Consider the following 12,964-nt stretch of genomic DNA (forward strand, 5'->3'; position numbering starts at 1 on the left):
TAGGATCATCTTAGGAGCCACAAACACTGCAGCTCCCAGGCTGCACCCCATCAAATCACACCAGACTCTCTGAGTGTGGGATGCCAATATGTTCTTACCGTTCTCCACATGGTGACAATTTGCCTTCAGGACAGAGAACTGGTGTAAAGTGGGAAGAATGCATGATAGCTGCAGAGAGATCAAGACGGTTAAGGGGTACGAAAGATGGTCATATTTGAGATTGGGAGGACATAGAAGATCTTTCTGGAATGATGTAGTCTGTTGTTGCTGTTTTATAGGCAGTTATTTAAGTAAAAATAGGTCTATTTGGTAACTTCCCCTGCACTCTCTACCATGCTGTAGTGGGATTAGGAAAAATGAGTTTTGATAGGCAATTTACTTATTCTAGGTTGGACATGTTGAAATGAAAATGCCTCACTTGAAAGGCCAGGACACAGGTAAGTTAAGGTGGGTTAAGGAGTTGGAGTACTCATTTTTTGGTTTATAGTTATATAAAGTCATAGTTACCTTTTTGAGTAACTATGGGTTGACTTCATATCTTCCTATTCCATTTCTCTGTTTATACAATAAAAGGACTTAGCTTTCTGGTCTCTAGGGTCCCAAGTGCATACATGATCTAAAGATCTTGTGAGTGTGGAGTGCAGTGGAATTCCCTATCACCGAAAGTAAGGCCTTGGAAGTGAATCTTAGCCGTCATTTAGAAATGCTTCCTTTAGCTGGTTTTTTAAGTGTGGCATTAAAGCATGCCATATTGAAAGAAACATGTTTTTAAACTTTTTGATAAAAATAAATGACAAAGGCTGGTTGTCTGGAGATAAGTAGGTCATATTTATGTTTAAGACAATGGATCCATAACCTTAAATTAAAATGTTGGGCCAGGTATAGTAGCATACAACTTTAATTCTATCACTTGGTGGAGATAGAGCAAACAGATCTCTGTGAATTCTAGGTTAGCCTAGTATACATAGAGAGATAGAGGCTAGCCAGGACTACATAGTGAGATCCTGTCTCATAAAAACATTGCAATTTTTACAGATATATATGCATATATATGGTAATCTCTCTCTTCTCTTAAGCATAGTTTCCCAGATCTTTGACTGTCAGAACCTAACTTTGTTTGCTCATATGACTTAATTAGGATGATGAATATCATTGTCAGTAGACATTTTCTCACTGTGACACTAAAATAACAGTGGCGACTGAGAAAAGTGTAAGGTGTAATAGATTTCCTTCTTCCATGGACTTACCTGATGCAGAGTGACAAGACCATCAAGTCCAGTACTCCAGCTATTATCATGGAGATTTCCTCATCAGGATTACCTCTGAAAACCTCCCGTGGAAAAAGCATTTAGTCTGAGTCCTCATGGTTCATAGAGAAGAAAGACATCAAAATTACCTTACCCATCAAAATTGCATTAGTACATCTGCCATCTAGGGTGAAAAGATGGGGAACCAAGTGACATTAGGAACATTTGACCTATGACTTAGCCACACAGAAGATGGCTACTCTTAAGGAGTCTTCTGTTTTCAAAGGTTAGGTTTTGGTTAATTTGTTTTGTCTTCACCTTCTTCTCTCTGCCTCATCCCGCTATTGGTTATTTGGTTAATTATTATAGGCTTCTATTAATTTATTCATCGGTTATTTGTTGATCTCTGCCCTCCAGGTGAAGACACTAGAGATTTGATTTAGCAGATACAGTGAGAAATGTTGGCACTTTCCTTGGATCTGTCTGATGAAAAAAAAAAAAACAAAACAGATTTTGAAGAAGTAATGATGTGATTAGAGCCCTTGTTTAGGCAGATTCAGGGTGCTATGAGATAATAGTAACTCTACGTTTGCAGAGGGACTTTTACAAAGAAGTAGCATATAAATTAGTTATAAAGATAAGTAGGTATTAGCCAAAGATAGAGCATGTGAAGGGCAGAGAATATTTTCAGTAATGGAAACATGAAAAAGAACATGGAAATGATTTAGTAATGGTGGAATATACAAGGGAAATTGAGCAACACTGAGGAATGATGCTGAGAAGTTGGTGGGAAGGAATTGTTCAAGGCCCTCTGCCCTCCTCCCTGTTCGGGGCTGATATGAGCAGATCTGTATTGGGAGAATCACACTTAGTTGTGGAGAGACTCATTCTGGGAGCATGGGTTGTCAAAGACCGAGCAACGAGACTTGCGTATCCAGCATGGGGAATAAGTAGGACCTAGGATTTTCTTTCTATTTGTAAATGATGAAGGAAGAAAGCTCAAGTACTATAGAAAACAACGAATTTTGGATATTGTGCAGCAGAACATAGGATTCTAAACCATGAAAATTATATAAATTCTGTCATCATTAAGCCTTATGTCTGCAGGCAATTTCTATTTTGGGCTAGATGAAGTAGAAAGTCAAAATTCAGCTATTTTTCTTATTTTAGTAAAAGTGATCAAAGTTTTAGCAAGCCAGGATCAGGTAAAACCCATGAAGACAATAAAGAATAAATACCAAGGAAAGAATGAAGCAAATTGTCCTAACTTCCTTTGAACAGAGAGCAAGGGCTTCATTAAAAAATTACATACTTTTTATGCACTCTTCAAATCATGTATTCTATAATAAAGAAGGAAGATGTTAGAAAATAAATATCACAAACATTGGAAAATGAAATTTTTGTTTTTATTTTGAAAATAAGAAAATTAAAGCAGAAAAGATGTTTTTCAAAATCCTAAAAATATACTTTTGAAGTAATATACTAAAACTGTACACTGACCTCAAAAATGGAAAATTGATATGTTTTTTAATGATAAATGGGTATTTTATTGGGGAACAATTTTCACAGATAACAGTAAAGAACCACCTCGGTGTTCCTGCTCCAGAAGATGCAGTCTCTGCCCCTCCGATGCCATCCAGCAACCCAATAGAGAGAACCCTCCTGCTTCCCTACCTTTTGGTCAAGTCCCCACCTGAAGCCACGCCCAAGGGGTGTGGCCACCAACACAAATTCACTGGCAAGGTGAGATGATATGATAGTAAATGTTCTCACCATGCAAAAAGAAGTCTATTATTGAGGGATGTCAGATTATATGTTTAGTTATCTCACTCATAGTAATGACCTTATAGTGTCTATAAATATCTCAAAGTTTATATCACACACACATATATGTGTGAAAAAAAATATGCTAGAAGAGAACCGTCTGGAAAAACACCAGATCTTGGGGAAAACTTGCTGAGGGTGGCTGGAAAACAGATATGTTAATTATGCACACGAATGGGTTTTCCTATGACATTTTCATGCCTATGTATAATGTACTCCTGTCGTATTCACACCCCCCATTTCCCTCTCTGTACCCCATTCCTGTTGGTTTACCTTCTTTATTTTCATGTCTTGTTGTGTGTGTCCCAGTGAGTTTAATTAGGTGGCCCACGGGACCCTAAGGGATTGCTTATGGGAAAATGGGCACCTTACCAGTGCCTACACTGAAGAAACTGCTTTGTATTCCCCAGCAACAATTACCTGCCTATGGATCCCTAGCAAAGGGAGGGTCCTCATAAGCTTTTGCCAGCTCCTCAGTGGAACCTGGACCTGACTCACTGATCGCTTAGGCTGGTGACCTGGGAGTTCCAGAGACCCTCTTGCCTCTGACACGAGTACTAAAATCACAGACACACCACAGCACCCATGTTGACACACTCAGGTCCTCCTGCTTATGTGGTTAACACTTTATCAATCAAACCATCTCCCTAACCCTGATTATGTTTTTCTCAAAATTACTTATTCCTCATTAGCAGGTCCTTGCTGTTGTCTTATTTGTTTCTTCCTTTTTTTTTTTTTTTTCTTTTTTAAGAGAGGTTCTCACAAGCAGTCCAGGATGGCCTGGAACTTGCTGTGTAGCTCAGGTTGACCTCGAACTTTTGATCTTTCTCCATTCTTTCTCCATTAGCTTCCCAGGTAGTAGAATTACAGGTAAGAGCCACCGTTCGTGGCTATTGTTCGTTATAACTTCCCTAACTTAATACCAAAGTCAGAAAAGCCATCTTAAAACGCATCTTACTGTGCAGATGAAGTCGAAACTCCATTAGCAGATTTTCCCATAAGATCCACTTTCCTAGAACTGTTTCCTGGTGTTCCCTCAGGAGCCAAGTATTTGTGGTAGAGAATTATTTTAAAATTAAGATAAATTAATATAATCAACTGTTTCAAAACTTAACTCTCTTCAACATGTGTTTTTTCTACATTCTACTGTGCTCACTATTCTGGTTGATAAATCTGCTTTTTTCTGCATTTTCTCTAAGTTACTCCAGTTAGACAAAGCAACGTTTTCTAAGAAAAAGATAGAGCTAGGATGCAACTTATCAGGCTTCACAGTTTACATCACCCTTTGGTGTGTTGACCAAAAAGATAAGGTTTATTTCAAAGAGCTGACAGAGCTTCCAGAATGGCAAAGGGGCACACACTGAGACTTGGTGATTGTGATTGCTTGGCCAGACATTGTTTCATTCTGTAGAGACTGTGTTAGATTAAGCTTAAGATCATTGGTGTGTGAAAATTTCTCTTAGAAATTCAAACACATGTAAGTCATATTCTATTGACCCTTCCCACCAAACGGGAAAGTATATCAGGGACTCGTACTGTCTGGGCACCACTGCTTCGTGTAGTTCATTTCTTTCTGACATTCTGTTTGGTTTTTGAGACATATTCTCATTCTTGAAACCAGGCTGGCCTCCAAGTCATGGCAATGCTTAGATTGCAGGTATGCTACACCAATCTGTCTCTTGCATTTAAACTGCCCACTTCTGTTTACAGGCTCCTTAAGGGGAACAAGATTGTGACTTCTTCCCTCCCATTGAGTACACTTAATGTCATGTTTTCTGGTTCTTTCTCTTTCTCCAGTTTCTCCCTGAAAGACACTCAAAATTGGGACTACTACCATATCACACAACTCTAAATTTCTCACCAAATGTGTATTCAATGAAAAGCCAACAAATCCTTCCATCTAGTTAAAAGTCACCCCTAGGAGTCCCCCTTGCAGATACATTAATACATGAGTACATTCAAGTTTGCTTTATTTATAGTAAGGTGAAATCCTCATATCCAGGCTACCATCGCTCTATTGAATACATACACTTTCCCTTCTTGTCTTTTCCTGTGTGTGTTTTTTTTTGTGAAAAGATAGAGCAGCGGCAGTTTGCAGTTCACTGTGTTCTTTCTTTTCAGTGGGTAGTATGGTGTAGTTCGTGCTGCTCATCAGAACTGACTTCCAGAACTAGTCTTCTCCCATATAATGGAGCCTTTAGCGTCTTCTCCATGCCCTGACTTGTCATCCACTGGACACAGTAATTGACTCTCACAGACTTGTTACAAGAACAAAGGGAAAAGCATATGCCAAAAGGACTGGATCATCCCGTTGTCTTTCAGTATCAGTTCCTTACGTTCTTTTTCATTCCCATTCTTTTCTTTTCTCAGCAGTGAAAGGTTTCATATCTGGACACATTGTGACTGAATACTAAAATTCAACTGGGGCTACAGCATGGCTTGGTCAAAGTGCTTTACTCTCAGGTCTGCTTTCCAAACACTCAAAACAGGAGGTCTTTTCCAGGGTTGTCTTTAAAGCTGCTCACTAACCAGTGTCACTTTGTTTGCTCAGTTTCTGGCTCTTTCTAGCTTGATACCCCAACAAGCCTGGCAGTCACCTGATGGGAGCATGAACTGTGTATTGGCCATCTCACGTGTCTACGTGCTGATGCTTGTATCTGAACACTGCCATGGCTTTCTTCTGTCCTTCCGGGTCCATCTCCAAGGCCCTCGCTAAATCTTCACTAACTGTGATTCTCTGCATGTGAAGTTTTTGTAATGAGTCTTTTTCTGTCCCACCATTTTTAATAATGAAAGCTCAGTCTACAGCTTATGCTTGTTTCTAACTAATTCTTATAACTTAAATTAATCCATTTATATTAATCTACCGTCTGCCACGTGGCTTGTGGCTCTTACCTCTCTTCTTGCACACCCTGCTTCCGCTGTGTCTGGCTGGTGACTCCGCCTTGCTTCCTCCCATAGACCTCCCTGTCCTAAAGTTCCACCCATACCTCCTGCCTACCTATGGCCATCCAGTTTTTTATTACACCAATACGTCTTCACACAGTTCACAAATAACTCATAACAGGTTTTAGTGAGAGTATTGTTTGTCTGTTTTCCACTTTAACTGGATTCTTAATAATTTTTATTCCACCTTGTCTATTAATAAAAAATATTGAAGTATTGATAAAAAATAAATACTTAGTATTTAAGTACTAGCTTAGATTTGCACACTGAATCAAGTGTGTGCTGTTTTCATTATTTTGGGGACAAATTCAGGTTCGATTTTTTTTTATTCTAACATTGGTTTAAGAGATAAAAAACCTCCTGGGTTGGGGCTGGAGAGATGTCTCAGTGGTAACAGTGCTTATTATTCTTTCAGCACCCGTGTTGAATGGCTCACAACTGCCTTCAACTCCAGCTCCAGAGGCATTGCCACCTCTGGCCTCCCTGGCATGCATACTCATGAGCCCATACCCACACACAGACCCACACATAATATTAAAAATAACAAGATAAATTTTAAAAGATTTTGGTGGCAGAGAAGACTGTGTTTCAGTACTGTTTCTAGTTTTATTGCATTGTGGTTAGAAATTGTATGATCTCTATCTGGGGAGGTTTGTTTTGTGACATCTCCATGAAGTCTTGAGGAAAAATATGCATTTTCTGTTTTCAGAGTTAATTTTACAACAAGATGCCATTGACAATACATATATAGATTTCCATCTGCATTATACTTATAGAACATTATATTATAAATGTTGTCTGTCAATTATTGTTGTATACTTACCAATAAAGTTTAGAATAAAAACATAACAAAATTTTGCCCATATGGTATCTTTTATGGCCATGAATTATAATAGCATTATTCTCAAAAAGCAGGTCTATTTTTAAACAAGGTATTTCTAAACAAGAAATATACATCGTTAATTTTTAATCTTTTCACTCTTAACTATGAGCTAACTTTGTAAAGCTGAATTACTTAATTAAATAAATTAACTCATTTTCAATTTGTAATTTGATTTCAGATGTAACACAATCAGTTTGCTTTGTTCATTCCACATCTTGAATTGTCTTGTCTCTACAGCATCTGTGCACCTGAGCTCATTATTGGGTGATTCAGCAAATACTGATCAAGAACATATCTGACCCCAACGTGCAGTAGTGGCTACAGAGACAGGACATGCATGGTACCTGTCCTCATAGAGTTGGGTTTCATGGAGGGAAAGAGACAATAAGGAAATCGGTGTGCAAACCTTTTTCAATCATAGTGATTGCTATTAAGAAAAAAAATGTGTTGGAGAGATAAGACTTCAAGCAGTGGAGTGAAGAAATCTACATTGTTTTAGGTGATTGAAGAGGTTCTTCTCAGGTGGTCGCCTTAAAGCTGAACTTAGAATAATTTCCAAAGAATGAGAGAAAGCCGGGCATAATTGCCATTAGAAGTTGATTCGAGACTGAGGCAATCTATGGGCAATGAGCCTGTTTTGAAAAGTGTTCAGTATATTTGAAGGTACTTAAATAAAGTCTATGTAATGATCATACAAGGTAGAGTGGGGAGGGGCTAGATAATTCAGGTCCTTGAAGACCAAGCTACAAATGATCAATTTTACTTGTGTATAAGGGAAGTTACTGAGGAATTCTAAGAATGTTGGGAGAGGGTTGGGTTGGGGGAATGAGGTATTTTATATTTTTAGCAAACTGCGCTAGCCTGCCTAAGAGCATAGTTTAGGGCCAGCACAGTGGATGGTGTTCAAGAATGACTACAGAAATGCTGGCTAGGAGGCACACAGACTCAGACTAAGGTGATAGAAACCGACAAGGAAAAAAGTAGATAGATTTGAGAAACTTTAGACACAGTTGTCAGAACTTGCTGGTGGAATATGTGTCAGACAGAGGAGGGAAAGACAGACGGCAATGAAGGAAGACTGCAAAGGCCCAGCTTTCTGCTTGGAGCACTTTTATAAAGTGAAGACCAATGGGAGCTCAGAGGGTTTTATTTGTTTGTTTGTTTGGTTTAACGCTTCTATATGGGGAGTTAGGAATTCAGTTTGGGTCATTTAAAGCCTGAGATGCCCATGTGACTTCTAGTAGAGAGTGAATCCTCTTGAATTTAAAAGAGGGGTGATAAATCTAATTTCAGTAAAGGAGTGGAAAAAAGAGACCTAATAAGAAATTCAAGAGAAGATACGAAAACACTCTGTCTTAAAAAGTATAAAGCATACTGAGAAGATTTCATAGGAATGGGGATAAATTAAGGAATATATGGTATTTATTGGCTGTAATTCTCTTCTCTTTTGTTAAAATTGTAATTCCCCTCAAGTTGACCTATGGATTCAGTAAAATCCCACTTTTCACTAAGGGGAGTGGTGTAAAGTGTCAGTGAAGATGCAGAAGTCCAAGGATATTCAAAACAAGCATCAATCAATGAATGGAAAAATCCCACATGACTCGATACCAAGGCATGTCCTACAGCAAGCGAGCTTTAGAAGCTCTGAGGGCAGACAGTTTTGGCTGCTCCACTCAGGGGACAGCTTGATATACAGCATGGGCTAGGCTTTGGGTTTTCAATGTAGGGAGCATAACAAGGGTTCCCCGTTTGTATATGGTGTGATCTGCTTCAGCCAGGCATCTGTGTGTGACTCCCTTTAGAAGGAGTGTTTTGTCATTGTCTCTGCCGGCTTTCAGTGACTTACACAAGCCTGTCATGTGTTTCTGTTAGCTATATAACTCCCATAGAAGTGTATTATCCTAGGCCAATTCCATACCTAACATCCAGTGTGGTAGTTAGTGCTGTAATATGTAATTGTTCTCACTCCTATCAGGGACAAATCAAAGACCACGTTTATCAGTTATATTTCCTGAAAGCTATAGCTAATGGAAGGTACAAGAGTTTTTCAAAGTTATTACTGGAAATCAAAAGTCAAGCCTAACATTTTCTGATAGTGTGATAGTAACACACACTCCAGCCAATTATAAGTGCACAACTAATGAAATAGCATAATGAATAGGCTATAAAGAATGTAATTATTTTATAATAAGTCATCATGTCACATATCATCACAATCTCTGAATAAGCAATAAAATAAGAAGACTGTATCCACAACAGTAACAAAAATTCGAAAATACAAAGAATGTGTGGGGACATTATGAAGAAAACTACAAAAGTTTATTGAGAGATACAAAGTAATAATTGAATAAGTGGGTACGCATGTTAGATTTCTGAAAAACTGTAAAAATGTCAGTTGTTTGCATCTGAATTTATGGTTTTAATGTAATCCCAATAAAAACTCTAGAGGACTTTTCTTAGTTTGAGAAAAATTTAAATAAAATGCATATGGGAATGTAAACCAAGCAAGGGTAGAGAAATGTCCTAAAAACTGTTTAAAATAAAACAATTCTAAGTAACTTTTCCCTAGTAATTTCACTTGTAGCAATGTGTTAAAATAAATTTAAATAGGGTGACTCACACTCTCTTTCTTCCTGTCTGGCTGGAAGGGCCGTGTGGTGGGGAAGGGCAAAGGCAAAGGCGGCTCTGGAAACTCAGCCTTGAAGCAGGTACAGATCCCCGGCCTGGTAGTGTTAAAGATAATCAAGCGTTACCAAGAAGAAAGACAGGGAACTGAGCTTGTTCAAGGAGTGCTCGCTCCTGGGTCTGGTTGTAGATGAACTAGAGATTACCAACTGTTTCCCATTCCCCCAGCACACAGAAGATGATGCTGACTTTGATGAAGTCTCGGCCAAGTCAACATCTATCACCTCCACGCGGGCTGGTATCAGTCCACGTGTTATGGCTCGTTTGCTAGCTGGACACTTCTGGATTCTCAGTTCAGTTACCAGCACGCCATTGAAGAATCTGTCTTTCTCATTTACCACCCCACAAAAACTGTCCAAGGGTCTCTCTCACCGAAGGCATACAGACTGACTCCTAAACTGGTGGAAGTTTGTAAAGAGAAGGACCCTCCCCCGCCCCCGAAGCGTTGAAAAAGGCAAGCAGCACCTTTGAGCACATGCTTGAGGAAGTGCCAATTGTAATTAAAATTTCCCATCTCGTCGATGTCCTAATGTGGGAACTTGAGAAGAAGTCAGATAAACATGAACTGCTCAGCTTTGCGAGCAGCAATCATTTGGGGAAGAATCTCCAGTTGCTGATGGGCCGGTTGGATGAGATGAGCCAGGGCGTAATCAATACAACAGTACATGAAGAGCACCAGCAAGCAGCAGCAGCAGCAGCAGCAGCAGCAGCAGCAGCAGCAGCAGCAGCAGCAGCAGCAGCAGCAGCAGCAGAAACATCAGTATCAGCAGCGTCTGTGGCCAACAGGAAAATATGCAGCGCCAGAGCTGAGGGGAGCCCTCGCTCCCTGAGGAGGACCTCTCCAAACTCTTCACGCCCCACCAGGCCCCTGTCAGGAAGGATTCCTAGCTCATTGCAGGCCAGATTAACACTTAATGCCAGAACATGAAAGAGTTCACTGCCCCAAACTTAGGCAAGCTCTTCACGGCCCAGGCTCTTCAAGAATACAATAACTAAGAAAAGGAAGTTTGCAAGAAAAGTTGAGAAGACTGTTGAGACGCCATCAGAATGACTCTTGGAAAAATATATTTCTGTGCTGCAAAAAGTGGAGCGAGATTTCCACTGTCACTGCTGCAATGTTTTTCTAGCCAATAATAAAACTGTGATTGATTGTTCACTTGAAAAAACAAACAAAAAGTTTAAATAAAGAAGTTTGAAATTTGAATAAACACTTGTTTATAAGATGATTAGTGTTTATACTATGGAGAAATTAGGCTCATTGAAGCACCTGCTCCACAATATGGAAATGGTGAAAGTGGGTCATGCACATGCCAGACTTCTGGACAATCATTAAATATCATGTTTATGAAGCACTTTTAGCGATGTGGCATAGTAATAATAGTGATCAATGCCATACGAAAAGGGGAATTGTAAACACATTGAGCATGATTCTATTTTAAAAATTCTTGGGTGACATAAATTTTCTAATTGATTTTTTTGTTTTCTATGTTTCATGTATTTCTAAATTTATAAAGTGGAAATGCATTTCATAATTAGAAAACAGTAAAACGACTCTGTCTTTTTAAAAGGAAATAGTAGCATCCTTCCTTTGAAGAGGAACACCCTTTAGTGGTGCAGGGCTTTGAGACAGACAAACTCCATTCGTCTGATTGCCTGAGTTTCCTCCCTGTGTGACCTGCCCTGTGAGGTCATTTGTGTAAGAAATAGTTGTCTCTTGCCAAAGAAACTTCCTTTACCTTTGGTGGTCTGGTGAGAAGGTACTGTTTATATACAATGCAAGTTCCCGTGCCAGCATGTCCATACTTTAGTAGATCAGCTCCAACTTTTGTATTTTTAATAAGATCTTATCTCCTTCGTAGGCCAGCAACTGCTGGATCATTTAGAGACCATCCTGTAGTGTTTATGACAGCACCAGTGGTTGCCATGGAAAGAACTGACCTGTCCCCAATCCCATAACAAATGTGGGTTCAAAGCAGTTGATCTGGCTGAATTTACAGCCTCTGTGAACCTTGGGAGTTCCAAGTTCCAGTTTGCTTGAACTACTGGAAGTTTGTTTGTTTATTGGTAGCAACACAAAACTCTGTTTTGTTTCATTTTTCTTTCATTTATTTTTCAGAAAGGCTGTTGCTTTTAAAAACTGAGAATTGTGTTTATAGACCATCTTATTCTATCACAGTGGATTTGGGTGATTTTTAAAATTATATCATATTCATATTTTATATACAATTTTATATCTTTATATTCATAAGACTATGTACACATCCACATTCATATGTAAAATGAAAGTAAGGCTGTTCAAACATGTCATTTCCCAAAACTTGTGGTCTAGAACCCTGATAAAGGCAGACAGTTTTTAATTTTGATAGTTGCATGCAAGTGGAAAGGAAAATATGGGAGTACACAATTTATTATTAAGATTTGAACATTACTGAGAGTGGAAGGCACTGTCAATAATTAAGTAGGGATAGCATTGTTGTGATCAATGTAGGGTTAAGGGTGACCCTAATTGGAAGAAATTAAATATGGGTATTATAGGTAGAATTGTGCCATCCAAATGTTCATATGTTTAAGTTTTAACCCCTACTGTTGCAGATTGTGACCTTTGAAAAGAAATTGTTTGAGACACAGTAAGTTAAAATGAGGTCATAATAGAGAGGTGTGGGCCCTGCCTCAGTTAGTTTTCTATTGCTGTGATGAAACATTGTGACCAAGGTAATTTATATATGTTTACTTGGACTTATGGTTCTAGAGCACTGGTTCTTAAGCTTCCTAATGGTGACCATAACCATAAAATTATTTTTGTTGCTACTTCATAACTGTAATTTTGCTTCTGATATGAATCAGAATGTAAATTTCTGACATGCAGGATATCTGATATGTAAACCCTATGGAAAAAGTCATTTGAGTCCCAGGGGTCATGACCCACAGGTTGAGAACCCTCTAGAATGTAGAGGGTTAAAGCCCAAAGAAGCAGAGTGAAATTAGAGTATGAGCAGGTAGCTGAGAGCTCACATCTTGAACCATACGAAGCCAAGAATGTGAGCTATAAATGCCCTAAGTGTTTTAAGCTTTCAAAGCCCACCTCCAGTAACACACTTCCTCCAACAAGACCAAACCTCTTAATCCTCACCAAACAGCACCACAAAGTGGGGACCAAGACTTCAAACATCTGAGCCTGTGGGGGACATTCCCATTCAAATGGCCACAGCATCTGATCCAATATGATGGTATCCTAATTGAAAGGAGAAATAATGTAAACACAATGGAGATGAAGGCAGAGAAGAAAGTGATACATTCCAAGCCGAGAAAGCCCAAGATGGCCAGAAATGCATGAACACCAGAAGACCAAGGTTGAGTAGTCCTTAGAGCCCTTGCAAGA

At 39.0% G+C, this 12,964-nt stretch overlaps 1 pseudogene; it reads left to right on the forward strand.

The window, feature by feature from the left end:
- The first annotated feature begins 9,536 nt into the window (after window positions 1-9,536).
- On the forward strand, window positions 9,537-10,703 carry LOC113834542 (annotated as a pseudogene).
- Window positions 10,704-12,964: the final 2,261 nt, after the last annotated feature.

This window comes from Cricetulus griseus, chromosome 2, assembly GCF_003668045.3.
Source record: "Cricetulus griseus strain 17A/GY chromosome 2, alternate assembly CriGri-PICRH-1.0, whole genome shotgun sequence".
Classification (NCBI taxonomy): Eukaryota; Metazoa; Chordata; class Mammalia; order Rodentia; family Cricetidae; genus Cricetulus; species Cricetulus griseus.